At 44.2% G+C, this 15,707-nt stretch overlaps 1 protein-coding gene across 11 annotated transcripts in view; it reads left to right on the top strand.

Moving 5' to 3' along the window:
• Positions 1-1,521: 1,521 nt before the first annotated feature.
• Positions 1,522-15,707, top strand: part of STRBP (spermatid perinuclear RNA binding protein) — a 164,036-nt gene continuing 149,850 nt past the window's right edge. For 8 of the 11 annotated variants that reach the window (XR_008509450.2, XR_008509451.2, XR_008509453.2 and 5 more), the window contains exon 1: positions 1,522-1,678. The gene's annotated coding sequence lies outside the window, so the exon portion shown is untranslated. The remainder of the gene's footprint in view (positions 1,679-15,707) is intronic. The other 3 variants (XM_054519466.2, XM_054519463.2, XM_063713899.1) reach the window with 3 other exon arrangements.

The raw sequence follows: 15,707 nt of genomic DNA, 5'->3' as shown, positions 1-15,707 counted from the left end.
CAAGGATCTCCAGAGAATATACTCTGAGCTGATTGATAAGGATACCCAGGATTTTTTCAGGAGGGTCAAAGAAGGTGTGAGTGGTCATAGGTGGGGAGAGGGTTTAGAAAGGGATTTGCGGCCTGGCATCTGTCTCAGGAGACTCAGGCTCCTACACACCTGGGCATACTCTGGAAACAACAGTACTGTAGTTCTGTGTGGCTGGAGGGTCAAATTGGCCTGAAGGAGGGGCAAAGGGAAGGGCGAGCACCTTGAAGCTTAAGACCAGATCACCAAGGCCTTTTCAGTTGAAATTGGGTTTTTACACTTTATTCTGTGAATGAAACAGAGCTGTTAAAATATTTGAGCCTGGTGTGTTAGAAAGACGAAAAGGGGCCCTAAGGGGGCTGTTGTGGGAGGTCCCTCCTCAACCCCTGGGCTGTTCAAGGCCCTCTGTCTTGGCACTGAGTGGTCAGGTCGTTTCTGCTCCAGGCTGGGAATTGTGTTAGGGCAAAGACATTGTCTCATTTGCCAGTGCATCCCTGCAGCCTGCAAACCCCCCGGTATACAGCAGGGACTGTACACTGGGGAGCAGAATGCTGGGCACCAAGAACTTGAGGCCAGGGACTGTAGAATAGAAAGCGAACCTTTATTTCTTCCCCAGCGCTGCCCCTGGCACAGAGCTGGTAGGTGTTCAGCCAAAGTCTGACCCAACCATAAGGAGGTCAGAGAGGTCCTGGGCCCAAACTCAATCCCAGGGAGGTTCATTATAGGCAGGTGAAGGAGAGGTGATTGTAGCAGCTTCTGTTCAGCGACTGCTGTGTGCCAGAATTCACACCTATTGTCTTACGCCATCTCCCCAACAGCTCCTAAATTGGAATTATTGTCCCAGTTTTCCTGATGCGGAAACTGAGGCTCAGAACGGTTCTGTAACTTGGCCAAGGTCACACAGCCAGCAAGTAGGTGGGCGAAGGCACAAGTCAAAGCCTACTGGCCTGCCCCTCCACCTCGGGAGGCAGTGCGACGCCTGCTCCATTTGTGTGGCTGCTGGGGTTGGGGGGCATCCCGCACTGGGGTGCGGGACCCGGGAAAGGCGGCTAGCCGCCGCGGGTTGGCGCAGCTCCCAGGTTCGGAAGTTACGAAGGTTCCGTGCATTTCGCTAGCCTCCCAGCGCAGCTCGTCTCCGCACCGCCGCAGTTACGCCGCTAGCGCAGCGGGGCTCAGGTGCTGCAGCGGGCGGGGGCCTGGGGCAGGGAGGAAGGCGGGGACGCAGTTTACGTAATCGTCCGCTCGCAGGTGCATGAGGCCGCCGGCCGCGAGTGCTCCCTGCGCGCTCCCAGGTGCGCACTTGGCGCAGGCGGCGGCGCAGCACGGCGGCGGCGGGCGCTGGCCGGCGCTCTCAGGTGCGGCAGAGCGCGCGTGGAGGGGGCGCGCGGCGAACGAGGGGGCGGGCTTTCCGTTCCCCAGCAGCCGCGGGGCCCGCCCCCTGGCCTGGCCAATGGGCGCGCTCGGCGGTGTCACGTGCTCGCCGCCGCCGCTGCCGCCGCCGAAGCGGAGACCGGAGCCGCGAGCGCCACCAGGGCAGCAGCCGCCGCAGCCGCCGCCGCTGGGCAGAGGAGCCGGAGACGCGAGCGGGCGAGGTGGCGGCGGCGGCGGAGCGGGAGCGGGTACCGGGCGCGGGCAGAGCGCGGCGGCGCGGGTAGGCTCCGGCGGCGGGGCGGGCGCCTGCGCGGCGGGCCGTCCCGGGCGGGCGGCGGTTAAGGCGGCGGTTGAGGCGGTTGGCGGAGCCGGCCCGGGCCCCGCATTGTTTGTTGTGCGTCCTTAGCAGCGGCGGCGGCGGTGGCGGCCGAGGCGGAGAGCAGGGAGCAATCCCGGCCCCGCGGCTCCGGCATTGTGGCCGCCGCCGCCGCCGCCGCCGCTGCGGTGCCCCGGCCGCTTCGGGCAAGGGCAGCGGGCAGCCTTCCTCACCTTCGCGGGGACGGGGTCCCGGCCGATCAGGGGAGGGCGTGGGCAGGGTGGGGGGACGCGGTGCCGGGAGGTCTTCCGGGACGGAGGGCTCGGGGCTTGGGGCAGGTGTTGGAGGACATTGGGGGCAGGAGCTGGGGAGAGGCTTCGGGGGGCAGGCGGAGGGTGTGGGCAGATTTGGGGGTAAATAGGGGTGCAGAGGGATCCGGCCCAATGGAGGAGGAGAGCCTTCAGGCAGGTTTGGGGGGCCCCCTGGGCCAGGCGAGTGCGAGATGGAGGACATTCCGGCCGGTGGGGAGGGCACTATATTCTGGGGTTTAAGGAGGAGTGAGGGGGCCTTTGGGGAGGGCAGGGACGAGTGGGGTGGGAATGGAGGGAGAAGACTGGAGACTCGAGCAGGACTGGAAGGAGCGCTGCGTGCCGGGGGCAGGGAGTGGGGCGGGTATTAGGAAGGCCACCGGGACGCCCGTGAAGGGGAACGATGGAGGAGGGGGTCGGGGCAGGGGGAAGTGAGGGCAGGCAGGGAGCGCCTGAAAGGGAGGGAGGGGAGCAGGGTGCCTAGGCGTCTGGGGCGATAGGGAAATGAAGGGTAGGCCCAGGGGCTCCAGGAGACCTGCGAGGGGTGTGAGGGAGTGTGTGGCCAGGTGTATAGGGGAGACTGCAGGGAGGCGGGAGGGGGTTGACATGTGAGGATAAAAAGGCAGGTATCTGGTGCTCAGGGAAGAGGAGTATGGGGTGGAAGGGGGAAGTTGATTGGGGCAGAGACTTAGTTTGAGGGCTTGCAGAGAGAGGTGGGGACAGTAGAAGGGTGATGGGGATGGAGAGCAGGAGGTGTGTGGGGCATTTAAAGGATAGCGGGAGAAGTGCGTGAAATGGAGGGTGTTTATGCAGGAAGTATGGAAGAAGGTGGGAGCAGTAAGAGAGGGAACTTTGAGGTAGGACGGAGGGTGAGGGGTTCTTGGCAAGTGTTGGAGGACGTTAGGGGCAGGAGCTGGGGGAGAGGGACAGGTGTGTGGGGTGGCATGGAGTATGTGAGGTGGAGGGCAGAAGGAGGTGGGGAAAGGGAAGTGTTCTTGGAGTGGCAGGTAAAGTGTGGGGACAAATGGAAGGAAAGATTTCTGAGGCAGGAAGTGTGGAGAGGTTGGGGAGGAGGGAGGTGGAGGGGAGGGTGAGAAGGAAATCAGTAGAGGGGGACAACGGGATAGACTGGAGGGGAAGGTGGACAGGTCTGGAGTACAGTAGGTGGAGGGAGGGAAGCACACGTTTGGGGCACTGAATTTTGTGCTGTAGGGAGAAGGGACGTAGGGAGAAAGAAGGAAGGTAGACAGGCTATTTTGGGGTAGAGGATGTAGAAGAATGCTTAATATCTATAGTGGAGTAAGAGAAGGGCAAGGCAGAGGTGTATGTGGACATGTCTGTAACTAGAAAGGCATAGGTGATGGATTGTGGTGGTGGTGGTGGTGGTGTTGGGGGAAATAGGATGCCCAGATTTAGGGCAGGAAATGACTGTTTAAGTTGGAGAGAGCTAGGAACACAGGTTGCTTAAGAGAGTACGGAAGATCCAAGGAGTGGAAGTATGGGGAGAGATTGGAACACTTTGAGTTTTGAGAGATGAAAGGGGCCAAGATTTTTAGGTCACTGAGAGTATAAGGAAGGTCAGGCAGAGTGCAGAAGTTGGAAAAATAACTAAATGGAGAGGATTAAATTCCATACTGAGAGAAACTGGAGATTGAGGGGTGGGGGGACCTGGACCTGGATCCTGGAATGATGTTAATGGAAAATGGAGGACATTAAACTCAGTGTCATATCTGAAAGTTCATACTCCTAGGGTCAGAGAGATCACTGAGCCTGCTTTTAATTCCAGAACCCAGTAAATGAGGAAGGGGTAAGGGGTAAGGGAGAGCTGAGTGCGCATCCCCAAATTTGGAAGAGGTGTGTAGTGGGTATCATCCTAGCATATTGGTTTGACGAGTGGACAGAAGGGCCACACAGGGTCATGAGGAGCTCACCAAGAGTGAATGGAAATGGGATTGCAGCAGGTGCAGGGCAGATGTCTTTGTGAAACTGCAAGAGACCAGGCCCAGTGGCCAGTAGCATTCAAGGGCTATGTATAAGAGGGGAAGAAAGGGATACCTTGGTGCAGTGTCTCAGATACCTGGTGCTTTCTGGGTAATGAGTCAGTATTCAGGCAGCATGGGGTGATGTAATATCTTGAGTCCCATGCTATAGGCAGACAGAAGTAATGTACACCTAGCTCCTAAAACTGGCGGAATTGGAGCTTTCTGACTCTTTACACTCTTTCAAGGCGTGAATAACTGATCTGGATTGTTGACTTTTGCTCCCAAATAGTTCAGGTAAAATTTAGTTGGAGGCTTTTGGATTCTCTGGTATTTTGATTTGAGTTGGGAAGTGTAATGTTAGCTTTATTGGGGTTGGGCGGACATATGGCCTTCAGCTTGCCAAACACATGGGAAGTAACCTTTAGGGGTTTGAACACAGACATTTATTTCAGTGCAAGTCTCATTCACTGTTCTGTGGCTTGTGTTAGATTCTTAGGGGTTTGAAAGGATTAAGCAAACTACTTTGAGACTGCTTCAGTAAGCAAGGTTTCCTAGAATCTTGGAAAACGATTTCCCTTTTGACAGTTGAAAATTAAGTCTTGTCAGATTTTGCTAAAAAATAAATTTCATCATGTTGCAGAAATAACTTCAATTATCACTCTGTGGGCTTCACGTAATGTGTAGTGTGGTACCTAGTATGATTTCAAATAAAAGGTTCGCTTTGGTAGCTTGGGAGCTTTCTGGGTTGATTAGTTTTCTTCTTTTGTCGATTTAGGAAGTATCTTAATGCAGCCATTGTATGTTTGAATAATAAGTTTGAGTGGAAGTGGGAATCTTGCCTAAACATAATGAGGGCGGAGCAGAACACCAAATTTTAAGTAATCGGAATCTGTTAATATAAATATTAAAAAAATAAACTGGAAGCGAATGATTTGTAAAATCCAAATTTGAAGTGTGTCATGGCAGCAAAAGAATGCTCTGAAGGCATTGCTGTAAGATTTTATTTTTGGAGGGAAAGATTTTCAGAGTATAATGTCCCTTCGATTGAAACTCTTGAGTATTTTGAGATTTGATATATGTATACAATATAATTATAGGGAGCATATCTGACCTCATTTGCTTTTTGGCAGAGAATTTGAGCAGTAGGATATAAGATGAATAGAGTGAGCTTTGAAAATTCCCTCCAACATAGCCATTGTTTTCTCTTTATATTTTTTAAGTCCATTGTGTTCATTTTATTGACTTGGGGTGCGCACTACTTTCTTGCTCAGAATACTCAATTCTGGTATAGTGTTCGGATTATATGTATTGTTCAGTGAAGTTCTATGAATTGGGGCAATTTGTAGGCACTTTAGATATCCTAAGTTTATGAACCAAGGAAAGCAGGTTATTTAGGCTTTGTAGGCTGAATAATTGGGTTCTGGTTTTATTTTCGCTGGTGACTTGCTGGACAAGATATTTAATCCCTTTGTGCTGGTTTCTTCTCTAGAAACCTGACTCTGTCCATCTCCCATGAGAATCAAGGTGGTTTATATAAAACAAGTTTAAGTCTTTTGGGAAGACTAGAACTATGTAAATACGGGGATAGATGTTATTTAGTTTCTTTTTTCTCCCCTGTGGTTTTTAGACTGGTCAAATATTAGTACTTCATAATTTGCCATTAGGTGGGTTAATTTGTTGTGTGAAAGTTGGATAGAGATGAAACTTATGTGAATATCAGAGGTGTCTGCAAATTGAAGTTTGTTCATTCTCTGCTGTCTGCTTACCTTTCCAATTTCTCAGCTAAGTGTTAGTGCTGGTTTGAGTTCTTCAGTCTGAGCAGAAGCTTGTGAGAGACATTGCGTTCTAGCTATAGCCCAAGATTGTTTCTAAGCAGGAATTTCCAGAGACAGAGTCCTTCTTTGGCTCAGTGAATTCAATTCTTTTTTTTTTTTGGAGGGGGCATGGAGTCTCTCTCTGTCGCCAGGCTGGAGTGCAGTGGCACAATCTCGGCTCACTGCAAGCTCCGCCTCACGGGTTCAAGTGATTCTCCTGCCCCAGCCTCCTGAGTAGCTGGGACTACAGGCGCCCGCCACCATGCCCGGCTAATTTTTTGTATTTTTAGTAGAGGCAGCATTTCACCATGTTGGCCAGGACAGTCTCGATCTCTTGACCTCGTGATCCACCCGCCTCAGCCTCCCAAAGTGCTGGGATTATAGGCATGAGCCATCACACCCGGCCAAATTCAATTCTTATATCAGAAATAATAAACATAATACATTTTCTTATGTATTTTGCAGAAAATTGATTACTGACTGAGTGACTGGAACAGAAAAATAGAGCTATCCCTTCTGCTAGTGACATCAAGCTTCCTTGTTCTGATTTACTGAATACTCCTTCCTTTTTCAAGTTTTAGTTATCAAATAATTACCCATCATTTGGTATTTCCATATGCATTGATAGGTTATGCTCTATTTGAGGGGGAATGATTTTTAAATGCTTTCTTAATGTTGTGTTTGGTTTACAAGTTGTAAAGAGCCTTCCAGGTGCTGGTCATGATTTTTTTTTTTTTTTTTTTTTTTTGGAGACAGGTTCTTGTTCTGTGGCCCAGGCTGGAGTGCGGTGGTGTGATCATAGCTCATTGTAACCTTGAACTCCAGAGCTCAGGTGATCCTCCCACCTTAGCATCTCAAGTAGCTGGGACTACAGGCATGTGCCACCACATCTGGCTATTTTTTTTACTTTTAGTAGAGACCAGGTCTCAAGGTCTTGCTGTGTTGCCCAGGCTGATCTTGGACTCCTGGGCTCAAGCGATCCTCCTGTCTCAGCATAGGTTGCTTTATTACACATTAATTTGCCTTGAGCTTGATAATACCCAGCTCCGATAGTGATCTTTCTTTGCTACGTGATCTACTCTAATAGTTTACTGTCTTAGGTAACATGTGTGGACACTGTTACCCATTTTACTGCTTTTCTGTTTTCATTTGTTTTGCATAGGTCCTTTTATTGGAAGATTGGTTGTTTTTCAAAATTCGTTTAGCTACAGAAACTGTTTCTGACTAGTAATTCTAAGAGGCTAGTGAATCGAGTCTAATTTTAGAAAACTTTATTGAGAGATGTAAGTTTAATGTATGTGTCAGTTAAAATAGAAATAAAGTAAATAAGGCCAGATTAATGGTGATACAGATAATTAGGTGATTTGAGCCTGAAAGTTGTGTTAATCTTTAATATAGCTTTTAGTTCTTGCATTGACTAGTGAGGTGACCAAATGACCTGATTTGTAACTTTCATGTCTAATTTGAATTATTTCTTGTCCTAAGGGTCCATTAAGTGCATCCTGTTTGAGAAGTATAGTGCCTTCCTCACAACAGACTCTCCACATGTGCGTGTGGCTGAATGAAGCAGTCCTAAATTTTATTTGGTATTCAGATTCTCTTAACTTCTGACATAACTAGCGCTGTGTAAAACATCTGCTTTCTTTAGTTAACTTTAGCATAACTTGAAAGGGTACAGTTGATTACATCAATAATAAAATCACAGCCTTGCATTGTGTGACTTCATGGTTCATTTCCACTTGAAAAGTGAGAATTCTGCAGCAGGTTGTGTAATAAATTCTGAGGCATTTCTGGGTCATGGATAAGATGTTTCTTACTGCACCTGCAGAATTTCCTGTTCTTTGCAGTTTTCCAGGTGCCAGGATTTTTGACAATATCCTATTGGGCAGATCAGCATTTTGTTTATGATTTTAATTTAACCAATGTAGTACTGTTGACATATAGTGACTAGTAATTGTCCTAAAGGGCTCTGTCTAGATTTTTTTCTTACCATGCTTGTTTTAGTATGCCATTATTAAGCCCGTTTTGCCAGTTAATTCAGCAAGCATAAATTGACATTTAGGCTCAAAAGTGTGTTTTGTACCAGACCTAAGATTTCTTAGTATGCTTCAATAATACTGGTTTGAGTAAAGAATAGATCCTTCTCTAGATATATTGGCTCTTAATATGAAAATGGAGTTTGTAACTGGTTACTTATGTTTAGTCAGCCTAAATGGAAATCAGTACAATTTAAGGCAGCTAGGTAGTGATCTAATAAATAAGCAGTTGGTTTGTAAAAGTTAAGATGGAGGCAGTTCATTTTTAAGATGTTTATAGTTCAAGTAAATCTGAAACTCATTAAACATTGCATCTAATCATAGGCTTCTGTACAGCTTAGGCAACCTAAATTTTAACCTAATGAAGTTTTGGGTACTGAGTAACTCTTGAGTTAAATAATTCTGAATAACTCACAAAGCTAGTGAACTAGAGGAGAAAAGTGTTGCAGTTTTGATGATTAAAAGCTGGAGAGAATAAAATCTCAAGACTTTGGTGTGAATATTTTCGGTTGTTTTTGAAGTAAGCTGTGAATGAGCTTATAATGCCAGGGTTAGCATAGAAGAACAGATATCAAACATCGTGATGAGGCTTTTAAAAATACGGTATCTTAAAAATAAGTACTAACTGTGATTTTTTTGTTCTGCCAGTTTTGTGGTAAATGTTTTAGAACTATACAAAATTGACTTTTGAAGTTGGTCAGTATTATCGTTCCTTTATTTCTAGAGCTCAGAGTTCATATACCTGAACTTTCGTCCCTGTGATGGCTGTATAGTGTAGGTGAACAATGGAATATTACATTTAGGGAAATGGAGGCACAAGGAGTTCACTTTAGAGCAGAGATTGGCAGACAGTCAAATCACTGAGAAGTTGTATATCAAATTCATGTTAGTTTCTGAATTTGGCAAGGAAGATTGATGGCTGAGCAAATTTGAAGTCTGCCTCTTTTAATCAAGCTGTTGAGTACAAGTCTTTTCATGGACTGAATGGGATAATGCTTAGTCCTCCCAGGAAGCTCAGAGTCCCAGGATTATGGGATAGTAATGAATCTGAGAAAAAGTACTGGCACTGGGTGGAGTATGGGTATGCACACAGTGCCTGGTGTGCAACCTTAATTGCTGTATTAGAAGAATGTTTTTGGTACTATGAGACTTAGCTATGAGATTTGATCCTATTTACTAGTTGTAGATCTCTCTCCTTAAGTCTGAAATAGGAATAATACTCCTAATTTACAGAGTTATATTGAAGATTAAAGAAAATAAGAAAATTGTTTGGAAGCTATAAAGCATATTTTTTTTTTTTTTTGAAAGTGTTGAGCAGAAATTAAGGGCAGGCTTTGAAGTGATGGACTCAAAAGGACCTGGATTTTTATTTTTCATTTTTCATCGTGGACTTTTCAGATGTATATGAGTGGAAACAGTACAGTAAATTTCCATATAGCCATCAATCAGCTTCACCAATTATCAGCATTTTGCTGCTCAGCCCTCACTCACAATTGCATTTTACTTGTTTTTTTTTGTAGGGAATTTACAGCCAATCTTAGACATCATATACTTTGATCCATAAATTCTTCAGTGTGTATTTCTGAGCGATAAGAACCAAAAAACCATGTAACCACAACATTATTTTAACCCCCTAAATTAACAATAATTCCTTATCTTCTGCACAGAAGGACGTGGATTTAAAACATACCTCTTAGAAACCACTTACCAGCTTTGTGAGTTAAGCATATTATTTACTCTCTCTGAGCTTCCGGTTCCTTATCTGTAACACAAAGATAATGCCTCATGAAGTTATTTTGTGCTTAAATGAAATAACATATAAAATGTCTAACACAAAGATTCTTGGCAAGTGGTCCAGCCTCTCTTCTGAGCCTCCTGTGACATGTGAATTAGACTTAGGAGCTGCTCTCCTCCCTTCTTTAGTATCACAAAGAGTAACAGTACTCTGGAATTATTGCCCACTAGCCTAGTGAAATTTCTCTTCATTGGGCTATTTGACTCTTCTCGTGAAATTCTACTAACAGCTGAAATGATGTCTCCCTGTCTCTCCTGCAACATCATTATTCCTGTCTACTGGCTCATTCCAGTTGGCACACACATACTATATTTCATCTATTTTTTTAAACAACCATTTCTTGACCACATTGCCTTTTTTAGCTGCTACCCAATTTCTCTGCTCCCCTTTACAGCAAAACTTCTTGAAAAAGTTGTTTCTTCTGTTCATCTTTGGTTCTCATGTTCTCTCCAGAAACCACTCTAGTGATATTTTTAACCCCACCACTCTACTATGAAGAGTGGTGTCAAGACTACGAAGTTTAAGTCTTATTTGACCTATTAGCTGTGTTTGGCACAAATAGGTGCTTCCCTTTGTGAAACACTTTCTGCTTCGGTTTCTAGGATACCAGACTGCTGGTTTTTCTACCTACTTGGCTTCTTAGTCTCTTTTTTGTTCTTCTTTATTACACCTACCTCTTAATATTGGACTGCCCCATGGGATCTCTGTTGTTGTTGTTTTTTTCTTTCTGAGACAGAGTTTCACCCTTGTTGCCCAGTCTGGAGTGCAATGGCGCGATCTCAGCTTACGGCAACCTCCGCTGCCCGGGTTCAAACAATTCTCCTGCCTCAGCCTCCTGAGTATCTGAGACTACAGGCATGCGCCACCACGCCCAGCTAATTTTTTGTATTTTTTTTAGTAGAGATGGGGTTTCTCCATGTTAGTCAGGCTGGTCTCGAACTCCGGACCTCAGGTGATCCACCCGCCTCGGCCTCCCAAAGTGCCGGGATTACAGGCATGAGCCATTGCGCCTGGCCAACTCTCAAATTTTTATCTTTATCCTGGAACTCCAGGCTTGTATATGCTGCTGCCTACCTGACATCTCCTCTTATATCTTTTATCCTTATTTCAAATTGAACTTACCCTGTCTCCTCTTCCCCGTGTCCCTTTTATAATCTTCCATATCTCAGTAAATAGCAGCTTCATCTTTCCATTTTCTCAGGTCAAAACCTGGAGACATTCTTGACTCTTCTCACAGATCACATCTGATCCCTTAGGAAATCTTAGCAGCTCTGTTCAAAATATATCCAGAATCTGACCACTTCTCATCACTTGCACTGGCATAAACCTACATTACCTTCTCCAAATTATTGCAGTAATCCCCCCCCCCTTTTTTTTTTGCTCTTTCCTCCTTATAGTCTGTTCTTCATACAGTAACAAGAATGATCCTTTAAAAAAGATAACTCAGATTTTGTCTTCTCTGGTCAAAACCCTCTAGTGATTGCCCATCTTGCTCAGAGTAAAACACAAAGTCCTATCAAGTCCTTCTGTGATCGAATGCCTTCTTTGCTGTCTGACCTCATCATCTCTTACTCTTCTTTTTGCTTACTCCATTCTGACCACAATGGTCTTCTTGTGGATTCTTTATTTTTTGAGACGGAGTCTCGCTCTGTCACCCAGGCTGGAGTGCAGTCGCCCGATCTCGGCTCACTGCAAGCTCTGCCTCCCGGGTTCACGCCATTCTCCTGCCTCAGCTTCCCGAGTAGCTGGGACTACAGGCACCCGCCACCAGGCCTGGCTAATTTTTTTGTATTTTTAGTAGAGACGGGGTTTCGCGGTGTTAGCCAGGATGGCCTCGATCTCCTGACCTCGTGATCCACCCGCCTTGGCCTCCCAAAGTGCTGGGATTACAGGTGTGAGCCACCGCGCCCAGCCTTCTTGCAGATTCTTTAACATACCAGGCATATTTCTCTCTCAGGTCCTTTGCACTTGTTGTTTACCCTGTCCAGAATGCAGTTTTTCAGACATTTGCTTGGCTCCATCTTGTCTCTCATTTTCAGTGAGGCCTCCTCTTACCACCCTGTTAAAATGGCAGCTCCTCCATTTCTGGTTCTCCCTACCCAACCTTTCCCATCCTCTTTTTCTCCATACCACTTTAAACCATTTCGCTTATGATATATTTTGCTTATATTGTTTATTGTCTTTTTTTCTCCACCTGACATAAGCTCCATGAAAGCAAGGATTTTAGTTGGTTTTGTTTTCTGTAGATTTCAAGCACCTAGTAGAACAGTGCCTGGCATTTAGTAGGAACCTGAGTATTTCAATGAATTATTTTATTAATTGTAGTCTATACTTGGAAAAGGTTTAATTTTTTAAAGTTTTAATTTCAGTTTTTCTTTGGAATATTATGCACCTTGAAGTCGTCTTTTTGCTGTATTTCTGTTTTTCTTCATGAGTATCCTTACTAATTTATTCATCTTGAGTCCCTATTGAGCACTGTGCTGGTTGCATGGGGATATACAAAGATATAGATATAATAATTCTATACAATTTTATAAATAAATATATACATAAAACTGCATAAATAAATATATATCTTTTATATAAATTATATATATAATTATTATTTTTTTTTGAGACAGGGTCTTGTTCTGTTGCCCAGGCTGGAGTGCAGTGGTGTGATCACGGCTCACTGCAGCCTCAACCTCCTAGGCTCAACCAATCCTCCCACCTCAGTCTGCTGAGTAGCTAGGACTACAGACATGTGCCACCATGCCTGGCTAATTAAAAAAAAATTATTCTGTAGAGACAAGTCTTGCTATGTTGCCCAGGTTGGTCTTGAACTGCTAGGCTCAAGCCATCCTCCTGCCTGGGTATCCCAAAGCCCTGGAATTACAGGCATGAGCCACTGTGCCCAGCCAGAGATAAAGTATTCGTAGATTGACTTTTATACTTTTATGAGCTTACAGTCTGTTAGGGGAGTTGATAGTGTGGGGGGTGTGTGTGTGTGTGTGTTTGTGTGTTTGTGTGTTTTAAAAAGGTAAGTACCTAAGAGAGAGTGATCCAGAATTCAGAAGAACAAGAAATTATTTCTAGTGGAGGGGAATAATAGAGCGATTTCAGCGAGGGTGTGTGTAGTGTGTAGTATGAACCATGGAAAACAAATAGAACTGGATTATGAGAAAAATGGAAAAGAGAATTCCATATGGAGGGAATAGCATTAGCAAAATAAGAATGCTCAAGATTTGTATGGAAAATAAGTGGTTCATTTTGTTGAAGATACGATATATGAAAGGAATTAGCAGAGAGTAAGTTTGGAGAGGAATGTTGGAGCTACTGATAGAAGGATTTGAATGCAGGAATAAGGAATCCAAGCCTTACTCTTGTTTGAAAGCCCCAGTGATAAAGGACATTATCAGGACTATCTTCATGAGTTTGACAGTGTTACGTAGAAAGACAGACTGAAATAAGTACCGCTGGTCCCCGAATAATGTTTCATTCAATGTTGTTTCATTATAATGTTGACAAAAAAAAAAAAAAAAGATTCCTGGCCGGAGCCACTGTCTACGTGGAGTTTTCACGTTCTCCCCATGTCTGTGTGGGTTTTCTCTGGGTGCTCTGGTTTCCTCCATATCTGAAGGATGTGCAGTTTAGGTTAATTGGTCTGTCTAAATGGTCCCAGGATGAGTGAGTGAGGGTGTGTGTGTGAGTGTGCACTGTGACGGAATGGTGTTCTGTCTAGGATTGGTGCCCACTTTGTGCCCTGAGCTGATGAGATAGGCTCTGGCCACCTGCATTCTTGAACTGGAATAATTAAGTGGTCATCTTGTTTTTTATTAACCTTTCTTACTTATATATATAGCTCACATTTATTTCAGTGTTTAATATTACAAGCGTTTTGGTTTTTATTTAGAAGTTTGGTGATGTTTTTGTGACAAGAAGAACTTAACTGTTGTATATATCAATTAGCCTATGATAAATTGGTTTTATTATATGTTATTTCCCATAACGTCGCAGTTTCCAAGAACCTATCAAGTACATTAAATGACAACTTACTGTACACTGATTAAAATGCTATTGTAATAATTTGGGGGGAAAAGCAATAAAGGTAGTGGAAATAGGTATAGGTAGTAGAAGTAGGTATATATATAATCTCAGCATTTTGGGACACCAAGGCAGGAGGATCAGTTGAGCTCAGGAGTTCGAGACCAACCTGGACAACATAATGAGACCATATCCTTATAGAAAAAAAGTAGCTGGGTGTGGTGGTGCTTGCCTGTAGTCTCAGTTACTTGGGAGCCTGAGGTTGGAGGACTGCTTGAACCCAAGAGGTTAAAGCCGTAGTGAGCTATGATCATGCCATTGCATTCCACTCTAGGCAACAGAGCAAGACTAGCAGAAAACAAAAGAAGAAAGAAAGAAAGGATGTCTTGGAACTGTTGCAACTTGGTAACTACTGGATGTGAGGGCTGAGCAACAAGCCTGACAACTACAGGGTTTCAAGCCTACTTGATTGGCAGCCTGGGGTTCCCTCAGTATAAGCAGGGAGCCCAAGAGAAGTGAGATCAGGAGGAAAATTTGTTTAGTTTTGGTATAATGTTTGCAGGTGTGGTGGTTATATACAGGTGATGATGATTCTGATAAAAAGAAAATTAGTATTCTCTTTAGAAAGGATGTGCATCTGTTGCTTTCGTGCCTTCATTTTGATATAGCTAACTCCTAGAAAGAGAAGTAAGACTCAGTTGCTGGATCTATTGCTGGCATCAGAATCTAGATAATTGATTTGGAAAACTTTGACACAGTACCTGAATTTTTCTTTTCGTCTGTAAGTAGCTCAGCCCTTTTCACTAAGTTTGTAAGTTGCTCTGGTTGTAAAAACACTATGTATTCTCAGTAGCTTGATACAACTTACAGGTTATCCTTTGAAATCTCCTTTACTGCTGCTTCATTGGCTGTGGATATCTAAGTAGTGCTTTTCTTACGTCTTTGAAGAAAACAGATGAGCAGATGAGTGTTCCCAACCTTGATCACCTTGAGATGAAGGCAGTGTTTATTTGAATTAAAAGGTTTGCATGATCTTGCCATACCATACTCCTGTTTTTCCCCTTAGGACATAGAGCCACATTGGAAGAGGACAAGCCTTTTAACCTAATTAATGGTAGTTAAGATGTTAGTTGCCAAAACATTTCTTTAACAGCCTACATTTAACAAAATACCGGAAGATATCAGAGGATGTAGCTTTCTATGCCAGGCAGATTCAAGAACAGTGTAAGGTTCTTTTAGATTTATAGCATTTTCAGAGCCTTGTAGCAGGAGGTGTTTTTAACCCAAAGATGATAGGCAAAAAAATTATTTGCAAAATGATATTGATAATTGTGTACACTTTTTATTTATAGGCTGATGTATGATGTTTATATTTTTATATTTAATGCATTTTTTAATAGTTGAAAAAAGACATGATGAGTTTGTTAAAAACTTGCAATTCACCAGCTACGTTTAGAAGGGTGACCTTGAGCTTACCACATTAGTCATCTCTTTATTAAGTCTTTTTTCTTTGCCCTTAGATAATATTGTCAGTGAACATTATTTTGGCACTGTCATTATAGAGCCTTTTGTTTTCCATTAAATAGGAGTCAGTAGGACCCAACTGTCATGAAATGAGAAAATTTTCCTATTTAGGATAATTTATATTTTTCACCTCACCAGAGGTGTGATGGCTTTTAGTTTTTCAGATTTGGAGTATATCGTAAATTTTTTTTAAATCTGGGCAATTTTATTTCACATGATTGGTTTGCTAAGAATATAAAGTATAAAGCTTTACCCTTGTGAGAAACCTGCGAGATCCTTTTAGTTCTGCTTTGTTCCAGAGAGGTTAAGGCACTAGTCGAAAATCACACACCCAACTAGTGGCAGAGTTGGGGCAAGAGGTAGATTTCTTTTTTTTTCTTTTTGAGACGGAGTCTCACTCTGTCACCCAGGCTGGAGTGCAGTGGCGCGATCTGGGTTCACTGCAAGCTCCGCCTCCCAGGTTCATGCCATTCTCCTGCCTCAGCCTCCTGAGTAGCTGTGACTACAGGCG

Source organism: Pongo abelii, chromosome 13 (assembly GCF_028885655.2).
Source record: "Pongo abelii isolate AG06213 chromosome 13, NHGRI_mPonAbe1-v2.0_pri, whole genome shotgun sequence".
Lineage (NCBI taxonomy): Eukaryota > Metazoa > Chordata > Mammalia > Primates > Hominidae > Pongo > Pongo abelii.
The sequence above is the reverse complement of the archived record's forward strand: the minus strand, read 5'-3'. Positions and strand labels throughout refer to the sequence as shown.